Below are 15,528 nucleotides of genomic sequence, written 5' to 3' on the forward strand. Positions count from 1 at the left end.
CTAAAGGCCAAAGGTCAAGTGTGGGCCCTAACTCAGATAGTACTGTGCACTCCTGAAGGGGTTTAACATTGTTCACTCTCTTATTATTATGGTTAGATTTATATTATGCTTCTGCATTACCTAGGTCAGCCTTTTGTTATATCCTAGGGCTATGCAATGGCTTGGGTTTAATTCTAAAGACTCATGGCAGGAAGCATAGGAACATCAATGTCATATCCATTTGCAACTATTTAAAGCAGCTACATCTTTTCCTGGGATCACGGGGCAACTGCAGGGGCTGCTGTGTTATTCCAGAAAAGACACAGATGCTTTTAACTATTGAAGACAAATACAATATCTGAGCTAGGAAGCATTTTTTTTGCAATGGAATCTGAAGTGCTACACAGCCTTATTAGATGGCAAGAGAGAGATTCCACGAGCATGGGACGCATATATTATTTTACAGATCTTTGTAAGGGAAGCCATAATCCAGCCATGGATAGACTGCAAACAAGATTTATGAGGCCTAATGAATGTGCCGCTTCTGCTCTCTTGAGCTAGAGCAAAGGACCATTGGCCAGCTGGATGCACCAGTGAAGAAGTCATTACTTGGGCTTACAGCTACTGACCAAGCACTTGGAAATGAGCTATCATTTGCCAGTTGAGCTACATGTGCTGCTGATCACAGAGGCAATGCATCATTTGCACAATTTATTTGCATAGTTTGCTGATTCAGCTATCTATTAAGCCTGGCCTTTGTACTTTTACAGTGGTGCCTAATAATGAGATGCCAATTGTTGCAGGGAATATACATCTGAGCAATGAATTTATAGCGCATGCATTTTATGGATGGGGAATCCAGCACTGCTTTCCTGACATTTCTCTCTTTTTTAAAAAAATAAATCTAAAAGAAAATGATTTGATCTGATTGGTCTCGTCCCATGAATATTCAGCTGGAGTATTAATTCCGTTCTGCTAACCCACAGGCAGTGCAGTAAATCTTTGAGGTATTGTCTGAATGATTCACCAGGCAGAGTAATAATAGCAACGTAGAGACCATTTATACTGGATTCAGGGATTGATTAAAGGAGGAGATGTCATGCTGTGTCTGCCTTTGTACACACAGAGCGTCCTAGATTCCACTTTTGACATTTCCTGAAAGGGCTGGGAAATAGTAATGTCTGGATTTTATTGACCAACTCTTCCCAACCTGATGACCTCCAAATGTGATGGATCTGCAGCTCCCAGAATTTCTAGCCAAGAGCTATATAGCTAGAGAACTATGGGAATTGCTGTCCCAGTTCAAAAAGATTGGGATATTGACAGAACTGGCCAAGGACATAAGGCAATAGAAGAAACTGTCAGAACATACTTCCACTCCTACCCCTTCTTTTCATTCCTGTAATGGGAAGACTACAGACTTGGAGCACCCAAACATCTGCTGGAACCATCAGTGGATGGTCAGACAGGAAAGTGTCCACTCACTGTCCCTTGCCATTTAAATGGCTTGAAACAATGCAATTAACTAGCCCAAGGACAATGAGGATAATGGAATAAAAGAAATGAAAATGGGCATGGGGAAATGGCCAATCATAAACCAGCTGTTTATCAATTGCAAACTGATGGGGTTGGTTCCCATCGCATTCTGTAGCTTTCCAAAAGGCTTTCTAAAAGCATTTTCCTTTGCCTGTTGTTGTTTTTTTCCTGAGCATGGAGGCACATTTCCAAATCTAGGTTGTAGCTATCCTCATTTTATTTTCTAACAATGCTTCAGGAATTAAGGGAGTCCAAGGAATTACTGGAAATACACATGCTGCCTTGCTCTGAAGAATACTGAGTTCCCACTTTTTAAATTAAAATGTTTTTTTTTAAATCATATAGGGTAGGGAGACTGATGGGTCAGAGGAAGGTGTTAATGGGGACCTTGACATGCAATGACACTCTGTTGGGGACCCAGGGCATAGGACATTTGTGAATGCATCTAATTGTGGTATATGCTGCACAGGGAGGCCCCCCATGTACAGGGCCACTATGAGAAATATTCCAGCTATCTGGCAGATAAAGTTGCTCAGATCCTCTATGATCTGGACTCTGCCTGGCAGGTCTGCCAAGGTTCCTGGGGCCTGGTCTTGCGGTGCAATCTAGGATGATTTTCAACTGGCTTTGGTTGTGCTTCTAGCAGAGCTGGGATGGAGGTGGTTCATCCATCTATGTTTTGCTGGACCTCTCAGTGGCTTTCAGTACTGTTGACCATGTTGTCCTTCTTGGCCAGCTCCAAGGGTTGGGGATAGGGTCCACCATTCTATGATGGTTCTCTTCTTTCTTCCAGGGCCAATTTCAGTTGATGTTGTTGGGGGGACGAGGTTGTTCCCTAGGTCCCCTCCTTTGTGGGGTGCCACTGGGATTGAGTCTATGTCTATCTCCCCTTTTATTCAGTATCTACATGAAACTGAGGTCATCTGCCAGTTTGGGGTTTGGCATCATCAGTATGCTGATGGTACCCAATTATATCTTTCAACCCAAGCGGCCAAGTGATGCTGTTGAGGTTGTATTCCAGTGCCTGGAGGCTATGGGGGTTTGGATGGGGAGGTTAGGGTTAGGGTGGCTGGGGCCCCTGTGGATTGTGTGTTGGTGTCCAGATCTGCCATTAGTTCTTATTTTATTTATTTGAATTCACTCACCGCCCAATTCCAGAGGTTCTTATTGTTTATTCTTTTATAATTATTGTATTCTGTTTTTATTCTGTTGGTTTTATTGTACTCCACCCAGAGTTGGTTGGAGTCGGGTGGTGTCTAAATCAAATGAATTAAATTAAATCTAAATTCAAATTCAACACATTATTATTAAACAAATTCTGGCTTAGAGCCTGGGGTAAACTCAGGCATGCTGTGAAGAAGCCCATCTGAAGAAAAGGGAAGCATGTAGAACAGTGTTGTCCAAACTTGGCCACTTTAAGATGAGTGGACTTCAACTCCCAGAATTCCCCAGCCAGCCATGCTGGCTGGGGAATTCTGGGAGTTGAAGTCCACTCATCTTAAAGTGGCCAAGTTTGGACAACACTGATGTAGGATATAACCTCCCACAACAGTGCTCTCGTTCTGACTTGCCAAACACTTCTGAAAAATATACAGCCATTTTATTGTTCTAGAACTGGAAATCTAATGCAGATGACTATAATCGTAAATATACTTACCTGGGAATGGGTACCACTGAACTCAATGGGGCTTACTTCTATGTAGATGTGGGTATAGTGTTCTGTCGTTAGTAATTTGGGCAGTACATTGCAAAAACAGTCTAGCAACGTCAAGTCACTGCATGGAAGATGCGCCCGCATCATTTGTGCCAGGGGAACTGACAACAGAGATCCCCAGTGAAGAAAGCAATTAAAAATTAATAGCGTGCCAAGGAGTTAAACAGTGTTGCGGGTAAAATGTTTCTGGCAGGCTGTCTCCTGGGAAGAGAGTGAAGTAAAGCCCCCCCAGCATTAGGGATCTGAGCACGGCCTGGGTATTGATTTTAGTCACTGAGAAGTGAGAAAAAGGATACGCTACGGAGCTGCATTGAAGGGTCTGATATGAGACCTTGGGAGAATTGCATGCTAAGTAATGGGAGCATTCCCTGAGCCCTGTCAGGCTGTGCCAGGAAGGTGCATTTAGCACTCCACAAATCCTACCACTATAAAAATGTCTCTTTATTGCCACAGTTTAGTCTATATTGGGAACAAATAAGGCAGAGGGCCTTTTCCCACAACTGAATTACAGCACTCTGCACCCCTCCTTAATCTGGCCCAAATAATGCCAGTATAATATTTGCTTCCTCACTGCAAATCCCTGTCTTGCTTCTTTTGCATTGGTTCTGATCCACTGTCAAATTGTCTTGTCCTGATTTGGGAGTAAGTTGGCCAGTGGTTTGTATTCTCCTCTGGCTTTGCTGCTTCCCTTTTTTAGCAGGCCACCAGCTGATGGGAGAACATCCACCAGTCAGCAGAAGTGGACCAAGGACTCTGCCTGGCTTCTCGAGACTGGTCTGTCTGCTCCTGTTCCCACACCCCATTTGGGCATCTCCATAGGTCATGTGACATAAAGACACATAGGGAAAGATACCATGACAGTGATGGCCTTGGAGAACCTGTGCTTGGGCAGCTAACCAAATGCTGGAGACAGAATGGGATAATTGGCATGTTTGGGCTGGAAGTGAAGGGCTGGAAGTGACGTATGGACAGGAAGAGCCTCCTTGGCCAGGCTTCACACTTGGTCTCAGCAGTAAATCACTGATTTTCTGGCCTTTAGCCCAGTGGCATTCATGGAGGAAAGGCTGTGAACTGAACCCTTAGTCCAGCTTCTCAAGCAGGCTTGGCAGAAAACTTCCAGGTTGGAATTCCTGTTGCTAAGAAGAATGAAACTTTGGGCTGCTTCTTCTCACCCTTCTTATTCAGTGGATACCTCAAGGCCTTGGACAGTTGAGAAATGGCTGTATAATTGTCATCTCTACCCTGGAAATTGCTGGTTCTCCTTTCACATGCTTCTGCCCTTATTTGAAAAAATTAACTCTGGTTACATCTAAAAGTAGGGTCCTGGTTACTCACAGAAGGGTCCACACGGAAATCAAAAGTGTCAGGATAGTGGACACAACCATGAGATTATCAAGCGGAAACTCATTGCGCACCATCCTTGAAAGGGGAAGTGCAATGCCATCCAGAGTCAAAGTTGCTGGGACAGTGAGCTTTCCAGCTTTGAAACAAACAAAAATGGTATCAAGGTTCTCTCTTTTTCCTGCAGGAGTAAACAGATCTGTTGCAAGATCTGTTCTTTTTGTTAACAACCGCTGTGAGATTCATTTTTACTGTTTTATCATTTCCACGTCCACTGGCTACAGAAATACCAGCGAGACAGCAATGCAGCAGGACAAACCCTATCAAAATGGCCTCTGGGATCCTTTTGTGTGGATATGACTAAGCTAGAGCAACTCCCAGGAGAAGCGATCTGGCTCCCAGCTATGCATCCTAACACAGAATGTTATTTCTTGTGAGTTGAGTGGGATATAGCTCCAAATTAAGGATGCATGGTATTAATTGATGGATGACTCTTCAATTGATTAATCTCATTAGGGTCCATTTTATTAAATGGGAGCTGAGATGGAAAGGGTCACATATCTCTTTTATGAGGCTATTTTGGTCCTGTGGTGCCCTATAATAAGAAATAAGAGAAAATATTAAAGATGGCCTTTTCTGTTATTAAATTGTAAATTACCGTGCACTTCCTTCAGTATCTCGCTAAGTATGCATGTTGAGGATTTGGCAATAAACACACCCAGGCTGGAGAAAGATGGCTTTAAAAGCATTAAAACTGTTTGGCAGAGGATTTATTTCCTGTGGTGAGGCTGTGCGTGTTTATTTATTTTGTCTCACCATCACCTCTAGTAAAAGAGGTTTTTGAAACAATATCAGAGAACATGCCATTGATTCCAGATGTATATTTTAGAGCTGCTTGCAAATGAGGCTTCTCCTGGGATTACAGTTCCCATCAGCCCCCATCAGCATGGCTACCGTAGCCCCAACCTCTCTGGAAGGTTGGTGTATCCTTTTCCGACATATGAATCTACCTTCACTTTGGACCTTCTTGGATCTGTTCCAATCAGTGGAGACTTCCATGTGCTGGACTCCAAACTCCATCAGGGTGATCGGAGTTGTAGTCCAACACAGTCTACCTTAACGAGGACGGTTGCACATCACCTGCTTCACAGTAATTTAAACAGAAATTGTGGGAATCTCTTTTTCAAGAGTGTCTCTCTAAAAACTAAACCCAGTTCTTGCTAATGGCTGATCCAGACAGAATCAATATGCTCGCAACTCCTTTAGCAATGAAGTCCAATGCCTTTGGAGGTAAACACTGGCTGTTGGACTACCTGGTCCCAGCCTACCTAGCCTGAAAAAAATCCATATTTTTCTATATCTCTTTCTATATCTCGTCTTAGACGCTGCCATCTAAGTGGTCAACTGGATGTTTGCAGGCCAGATCTGGTAGCCCTATATGCAGTCAACAGTCAACAGGAGAGGGTATAGACTTTGTGCCAGTTAGGAAGCATATCTGGAGGAGAGGGCCATTAGAGTCCAGCATGTCTTCTTTTAGTCACTCTGACATTACATTTTCCCAACGCCAGAAACAGCTGGACCTGGAGTCTAGCAGGACACTTGGAGTGGGTTTAGACATTAGATTTCTGTTCCCAAGCTCAGAGATCTTTCACCAGCATCAGAGAAGGAAACAAACCTTCATTCTACGGTCCTGAGACAACTTGCTGAAAAAACAGATTTTAAAACCAGGAGAGAGTGGAGGTGGCATATCTCTTTCAAGCCATTTGAAATGTTTTGTTAAATTGATACAGATGCCCTTTTTGACCATAAGGCTTAAGGTGGTTTATTAAAGACATACTCTTAAATCTCAGGCTGAGAATTTTCTTTCCTGCTAACTGATTTGATTCTGTCACCAGTTTTTCCATTTATCCATGATTCAAATTGGTCTAAAAATGCTGCTCATCTTGGAGAGAGAGAACTCACAAAAATGGAGGGAAAAGCTTTTAGGCTGCTCGAAAACTGGCGCTGCTTAATATTACGCTATTTGTGTGTTCACAACTCTGATTGCTTTGACAACTTTCAGGAATGGAGAACTTGGGTGATGATGTCTACAGAGGCTCCTATCAAGTATGACAAATAAAATATATTTAAATGTAATTTTAATCTGATGTAAATTGTTGGAATGTAGCTGATAGTTTAACTTCAGCAGCACACAATCTCACTGCCACATATCTTTGAAGCCATCACTGGTTTGTTCAGTTTTGACTTAATTTACTGAGTAAATCTAGCCATTATGGCACTGTGTCTTATGGTCCCTCCTCAGCCTTCAGTTTTTCCAAATGCAGAAAAATACCCCCAAACTATCATTTTAGGGCCGCCATGAGGCTGTTTGAGGATCTGGGGATTTCTAAAGGCAGGAGTGGATTTGCTTCCTAAGACTTCCTATCCAATCCCCACCCTTAACCTCCCACCCCATGTGAAAAACAGGACCTGACCAGGTTAACATGATTTGGGACAATCTGGGGAAATATATATATATATTTTTAATCTGCGCTCAGTCGTTACCGACTCTGCAGTGACTGCTTGGACGAGTCCTTGCAGTTTTCAAGGCAATTGTTTCGGAAGTGGTTTGCCAGAGCCTCCTTCCTAGAGCAGAGCCCAGCTGGCGTGCGTAGGAGGCGGGGTTTCCGTTGCTTCGCGCCCTTTTTGGGCACGCACGGTTTTTCGCGCTTACCAGCAACTGCTCCCGACTCCTTTTTGCAAGGCGCCGCCAGCATTTTTCCTCCCACCAGAGTGAGAGTACCCATTTATCTACTCACGTGAGTTTTCGAACTGTTGGGTTGACAGGCACTGGGGAGGAGACAGGAGCTCACCCTGTTAACGCGAAGGCTGGACTCGAACCGCTGAAGCGTCAACCATTTCTGGCCAGCAACTGGACTAGAAGGCCCATCCATAATTCTGAAAACAGACACAAACACAAAATTGCACTACTGAGCTCTAGCTTTTGCTGTCAAAGCTTGGCAATTTGATCCCGGCATGCTGGGGTGGTAAATGGGGTACTAGGGAAATTACATGTAAGTCCAGTCTGGAACTCTTTGGCCAGTTTTGCTGAGATCTTTGTCATCTACCTCTTCAGAGAGACATTTGTATTGCAACTTTTGCCAACCTGATGTTCTCCAGCTGTCAAATTCCTCATCTCCTAGTTGGCTGGGAGTATAACTTGTAATTCTGGGAGTTGGAGGAGGGATGTATATCTTTGCGGGAGATTGCTGTATTGGGACACACGACATGATAGGGAGCATGGCTTCTGGACATTTTCCCACCCCTTAATAATAGCTCTGCTCTGGGTCCTGTGACCAAGAACAGGGATGGGGGGGCCCTTGAAGGAGTTTGAGGAGTTGGCAACCTTCTGAAGCACAGCTCAGCTGTTCTCCCACTGAGATATGAGAGAGAGAGAGAAAGGGAGATTAATTGATTTTCCTGGATTTTTTTTCTCTGCAGCTCTTGGCCAGGTCTGGCCTATTTTCAGATCTGAGGTTGCTGGTTAATCCTGTCATACCAAGTTTGGTCTCATTCTGTGTGTTTTCAAAGAATGGTTCTTCTGACAGACAGACAGACTCCTGAGCCTCTTTAACGTCATTCCATTGGGATGGAAAGACTAAAAACCAGACAGACAATTTTTAATTAAAAGGAAAGTCAATGTCTGCAAAATTTTATTATTTTTTTCTTCTCCTTTGATTTCTGGTCAAGCATTTTTTTTAACAGTAATAACACATCAGTAATGGCTTAGTCACTCTGACAGGAAGAGGTTTCTCTAAAAAATAAGTGGCTGGATGCTACTTTATGGTAGTAGTTGAAAAGCATTCCCATTTAATTTGTTTTAGAGCCAGCTGAGAAGATACAGCATGTCCCTTGTGGATATTTCCAGCTTAGATGAAAGCATTTCCCATAAATTTGTTCTTATGCTACCATGCCGTCAGAAAGTGTCACTAATGGGCGAACTAAGGCTAGAGCCGTCTAGAACATACACCTGCCTGAAACTTGCCTGAGCTTGAAAAAATAATAGGAAGAGGTCTGCTTAGCATTCGTATGGGGGACCACTAGGAAATTCCAGGGTTGTGGAAAGATTGGGAAGCTGAATATCTATCTATCTATCTATCTATCTATCTATCTATCTATCTATCTATCTATCTATCTATCTACCTACCTACCTACCTACCTACCCACCCACCCAAGGAGAAGGCATTGGCAGAGTTAATAGATCAAAACTCAATTCAGAGGTGACTTTGGCTTTCGGAAGGGCAGAGCAAGGGGACGCATGACGCATCACCTAGGAAGTTCATGTATTGTGCTTGTTAGACTTATGTCTGAGATATTTCAGTGTGCCCTTGACATATGCTGTAGGTAGGAGAAACTTTTCAGCATATATCCTTTGTGCCTTTTTGATCCAAGACTGTTATACGTTGACATGCAACCTGGTTCATGACTAGGTGCCAACCATGAATTTGTCATGTAAGGGGAGATATAAAATATGAAAAGCAGATGTGGAGACTGTATCCATGAAGCTGCAGTCATCATATGGAGAATGTCCTCTTGTGAAGAGCTTATTAGCTTCTACCCATCAGCGAACTAGGTTTTGCCTGGAGTCCCTGTCTAAAGTACTTTTAGAGGCGCATTTGGGTGAAAAAAGTCCTTTGCCATGAAAAGGGATGTTGACCCATGACTAGCCCATACTTTATAAACCACAGAGGCTCACCTCTCATAATATAGTAAACAAACTGTTGAGGTTCAATGCTCAGTGCAGTTGATTTCTATGCTGTGGCTCCTCTTTGCACAGAAATAGATCCACTGGTTTTTGTAGATGCTCTGGTGTTTTTGCAATTCTCTATAAAAGAAGCCAGACTACTTCAGCCATGGAAAGTTTTGCACACTTCTGCAATGCTGCTGTGAAATTTCATTTAAAGTGAGAGCAAAGAGTCTCCACCAACATTTCACCCACCATGAAATGTGAAGTGAATTGGTGGGACCTGCCAGAGGTGATTGCTTGAGAATTTCTGAAGGATGATTCCATGGTTCATGGGGCAAGACATATGTAACTAAAGTTTTGCCTTGCAAAAATGCTGATAGCGTCTTAGATGAAGATACAGCCATGGAAATTTGGTTTGCTTGTCTTTCCAATCAAACTCCCCAAAGAAGTATAATTGTTTCTGTCTGCAACAGTGCTGCTGCCCTGACTTCAGCTCAACTCAGTTGGGTGTAGTGAATGGGCAGGAAAATGCACTTGAAGTGGGCACAGGAGAAGTAGTACAAGGAACAGCTTTCCACTTTTTTATCTGGAAGGTGGCCACCTTCCACCTGTTGCTGGAAACACAATTGCCAGTTCTGATAAGTCCTTTGTCAGAATGTTTCTAGCATTCCTGCGTAGAAGAACCCAGAGCTCCTGATCATTACGTAGTTGCCCTTAATGCTGTACCAAAACCTGCCTTGCAATTTCTCAACAGTTTTCTTCCCCCTTTCTGAAGGTTAACGGACCATGAATAAAACTGAATTCTAAGCAATCTTGAGAACTTGAGATGATCAAATAGCTATATGAAACACATTCCTTACACAGAATCCCTTATCCTGAATATAGGGTCTCTGTTTAGTTTTCAAAACGGGATCTGTGGCTTTCTAGGAATATTAATATATCCCACTATAATATTGCTGTAAGACTAGATAAATAGTGGTTACGGGGGTACATCCTGGCTTTGCTTGGAAATAGCAGAATTATGGTACTACATTAAAAAGCACTTGATTGACTTATGACTTTTTAAACATAATTCTGCTGGGATAAGTCTGTGAATTATGTTTCTAATCAGAATGATCAGGAATCTTTTGATTCTTATTGCAGTTGATGTTCTCAACCATATGTTTGTGTGGTGCTGATCAGGGAAAGCCAAGACTGAAAGTAATACCATTTGCATCTGTAATGGCAACAGGGCAGTTTTCCTAGTGATGTGATCACATATAGAAACACATGAAATTCATGACTCCACAATCAGATAAGCTTTTCCTATTGAATATTGGCCTAACTCCAAGATGTATCAGCAGCAAAAGACTTTGGCTAAGGCCCAAGAGTTACCACATTTAACTCAGTACTGCAGCAACATGGTACTACATACACTGTGGGGAACTGCTGTCAGAAGAGAGCCAGACAATACACATATTTCCCTGAGAGAACAATACCTCACCACATTTTCCTTTTTTTATAACATTGATTGATTGATTGATTGTCCCGCAAATAATCTAGTCCTGTGCCTGTAAATCAGGAATGGGCAATCTTTTATTGGCCAAGGACCACACTTCAACTTTTTTAGGAGTGCTGAGTGAGAGTCACAAAAGAGGTGGAGCCACAACACATACATAGATAGGTCTCAGTTTGGAGGACTTATGCAAGTTTTCTTCGTTAACTGAGTGATTCCTATTTTAGGGCATAGCTACCATTGTTTTCTACTTCATTATGGAAGAAATTGTCCTGTTAGTTTCCAACAATCCTGGTCAGAAGGAACTCCATGCCCCTGTGTGCCCCCCCCTCCAAAAAGGTTGGAGATGTCTGAAATGATACACTTCTATGCAGAAACCTCCACACAGAGAGAATTTGGGAATAACTGTTTAAAGAATATAATCTATAAACTATAAACTATAATACCATCAGGAAATGGAGATCTCTCCTAATAAAAATCCCACCAGAAAGAACATGCATGTAAAGCTATTTTGCAAACTTTTCTCCTAATTGAAAATAATAGAAAAAGGAGGATTTTTATTACTGTGAAACTATAATTTAGCACTGCAGTGTTATAGAGTGTGGCTAACTTTGTGTGGCCATCAGCTGCAGGTTCTCACTAACCTTTCAGCAGTATTCCAGGAAAGAATCTTTCAGTGCAGAAATCCATTGACATTTAAATGGCACCAACTATCCAATGGCCTGGAAAACCAGACTCAAAGTAAGTTCGCAGCTGCATCAAAAGAGACAGATCTCTTTAAAGGCTTGTTTCTACCAGGAAAACCAAATCTAAGGGGAAGGATCAAAATGATCACTGAAGCTCAGGCCCCATGTCATATCAACATGATGTTTTCCTTCTATTTAAGTTTTAGATGATCCAATATTCTAGACTAACTCCCCTTTGCTTGCTGTTTGACCAAGGATAGTCTTTTCCAGGTAGTTGAGAGATTATTATTTCTTGCTCACCCAAAAGTTCTTTACTATTCTCACATTCTTGGTTATTTTATTAATTATTTCATCACAGCCAAACACAGCTCTGGCAGAACTCCCCAATGAATCAGGAAATGATTTGCCATTGCCTGCTTCCTGGGGATGAGAGAGAGTGACTGGCTCAAGGTCATCCAGCTAGTTTTGTGCCTAAGGCAGGACTAGAACTCAAAGTCTCAAGGCTGCTAGCCTGGTGTCTTAATCACTTACACCAAACTGGCTCTCAATTATATATCACAATTATGCACTGTAGTATATAATTCTAATCATTCTTGCAACTAAAGTTTATAACGTCTGCCATACATCTACTGCATTTATCTGAAAGGAAGTTTATGGTTCTCTTAAATAATTCACCATTAAAATGGAAGGATCATCTTAGATTTGCTAATAACATGGAAATGCAGCAGAGATATTTTTTCTAACTGGTCTAACTTGGGAGAAGGGAGAAAGCCTGGATCTTCTTGTTTTTGGCCAAATACAGTGTTTTTATTGTTTTTTTCAAATGTAATTTTTATTGCTGTTTAATTAATAACAGAAAGGAAACAGCACAAAAACAATAATACACAAGAAGAAGGAAGAAAACATTAAAAGATGGTATTACAAAAACGCGACAAAAATACAAGAACAAAAAATAAAAAATAAAAACAATGTAGTATGCCATTATACAGTAAATAGTTACGCTATATATATTTATCTAATGCAAATATTATTCAAATACATATATATTTTCAACTGTCATTTTTTTTAACCTACTGTATTTTGTATAAATGAGTCCCATATTTCATTACACTTGTTCATACAAAGTCTATGTCTACAGGCAATCTGCTCGTAAGTGGCAAGCGTAATCAAGTCTTCAATACATTGAATAAATGGGGCCATACATTTATCTTTCCAATGCTGCAATGTCAGTCTTTTGGCTGTATTAAGGACATGGAGAATCCATTTAGGTTGTCCAGATGTCAAATTCCATGTACTAGGTATATAGTTCAAAAGAATATTATCCTCTGAAATTTTTTAACTTTTGTTGCACAATCATATTATATAGTCCACTACTTTCTCCCAAAATGTAGTAGGTATAGGACATTGTAAAAACATATGTTTTAAAGAGGCATTGTCCTTATTACATCTCCAACAAAATGCTGTTTTTGGCAATCCTTTTCTATACAAACTTAATGGAGTCCAGTAAATTCTAAATACTATTTTTTGTTGTATAAGTCATAGTTTAAGGTCCCCTGACACTCTTGCTATAGAAGTTAAGACACTCTCCCATTGTCTAGGCAATATAAAAACCTCTAGTTCTTTATTCCACTCATCTCTTAACATCTGCATATCAAATTGATGGATTGATAAAAAATACCTACAAAAGCTAATAGTAAAATACAGTGTTTTTATTGTTATAGGGGCCCCGCAAAATGCCTATATCGTCTGTGAGATCTTGAAGACACTCCTGTGATTGTATTTATACTGTATTGATTTTTAATCGTTGTTCACGATTTTAAGCCTCTGTTTTTAATTGTTTTAATTGCATGCCGCCCAGAGTCACATCCATGAGACGGGCAGCTATATAAATTTCATTTAATAAAAAAATAAAAAAATAATAAGCCACATATAACATCTAACAAGTCCTCCACAAATGGGAAAGAATGCTGCTCTTTTTCACAGTAAAAGCTGTAATAAAATACCATCATAACAATGCTGCTGATAAAGCAGCCTATTTTTTTTTTTACACATTATTTGAAAACATTATACGTGATTAACATCTCAGTTATGTTTTGATTGTTGCCTTTCCAACAATATATGTAAAAAAGGAAATTATTAGGTTATCATCCTAGTGAAAGTATTTATTATTGCCACTTTTTGGAAATGATAATCCCTTATTAGAGGAAACCCAGGACACTATGAAAAATAGCAAAATCCACTTCATTCTCAAGTTCAAGGCAAACTATATAAGATGTTATTTTCTTAACAAAACATGTCTTCTTTTATTTATGAACTGCACGGCCAGGAAAGGTTAGTGAAATTCTCCCTTCTTGCCGTTAGAATCTTAACGCAGTTAACAAGCAGGCTAATGAGCCACAAGCAACTTGCAGTATTTCCTAATTACCCTTGCAACCTTTGACCAAACACTAACAGACAACATTATGTTATAGAAACGATATAATTAATCTGTTAAGATTGTATTGGTTCAGACAGATTGTGTCATGTTAAACAATAGCCACCCTGCCAGGTTCATGGAAAACCAGCCTGTCAGGGCCAATGCCCCCCCCCCCGCCCCAATCACAGAGGACGTTTCAAGGTACAAGGCAGGGACAATCTTTTTGTAGGGGGGCATATTTATTTTGTGGGTGGGGGGAGACAGATAGCTGTAGTGGCCAGGATATTTTCCTACAACCCTCCAGAATCAGGGAAAAGGTATGTCAAGCATCAATGTGTGAGAAACTAAAATAGCACTTCTCCATCCCTTAGTGGAGGGATGCTACTTTAGGACAATTCACCAATAAATGTGCTTTCTTTCAGTTTTTAAATTTTTCTCCAATGTCTATTTTTTCCCCAAGTCCCACTCTTGACACTTTCAAAACACGATGTCTCTCATTCAGAAGCTCACGTCATCCTTGTATACATCATTATTTCACTTATATTTCATCACAATCAAATCAATTGTGCTCTTTTATTCATTCATTTTCCATGACCATGAATTAATAGACTTAGACTTAAACAAGTATGTGAAACACAGTCCTTTTCCTAGGCAGATACCCAGCAAACTGTCCCAGTCCTTCCTGGGTGTCTGAATGGCCCAATCACTTTTTCTGTACTCTGCTCTCATTCCCAGCCTCTGTTCATGTCCCTCTCAGACTGAGTTTTCACCTGGATCCCATTCATTTCCCCACGCACCTATGGTTCTTCCATTTTCACTATTCACTGGAACATAACATATAATTCTCTCCAATTCCTGCTTTCATAAGCATCCACAACAACCTAGATGATGCCAATTTATATTTTTTGACATACATGTTAGCCCTTTTGTTCAAAATTAAACCTACCCTTTACTTCCTTAAGAATATTTATCAGGTTTTCCATCCTGCAGCAGTTCCCACCATCATCCTAGTTTCATATAACACAATGTATCCATTTTTCTTTATTTCATTTCATATGTCAATGCATATTCATTACTATTTGCTCCTCTTACATTTCAAGTCACACTCTTCTATATTCTACAGTTGCCATTAAATGGCCCCTTAGATATTGACCTCTACTGTATGACTTTGGTTAATCAATGCTTTGACATCTTAAGATAGAAAAAATATAGACTAGCGTACATGCTTTCATTGCACTTGCATGACATACAGCATTTCCTACTGATGGTAAGGACAATAATAGTAATAGGTGTCTTGGGTGCAATTCCAAAACATCTGGAGTACCAGTTGAAGACTATCAGCATTGACAAAATCACCATCAGTCAATTGCAAAAGGCAGCTTTACTTGGAACAGCTTACTTCCTGCTATGATACTCTTAACACCATCAAACAACAATATCTGCCTATCCCAGGTCCTTGGGAAAGACTCGATAGGTGGGTAAAAATGCCAAATCCAGTCTAAACATCTGGCTGATTGTGCAACCAACAATAATTGCAAAAGAGGTCTATTAGCATTATGTTTGTTTATGTCTGAGGTACTGTTCTAGGTAGTTTTGGCAATATTTGGCTGGTATGCTGTAAGTACTTCTAAAGCC

The sequence above is a fragment of the Python bivittatus genome, unplaced genomic scaffold (genome assembly GCF_059951505.1).
Source record: "Python bivittatus isolate LINGU-HERP-01145 unplaced genomic scaffold, Pbiv_v1 ctg000070_np1212, whole genome shotgun sequence".
Lineage (NCBI taxonomy): Eukaryota > Metazoa > Chordata > Lepidosauria > Squamata > Pythonidae > Python > Python bivittatus.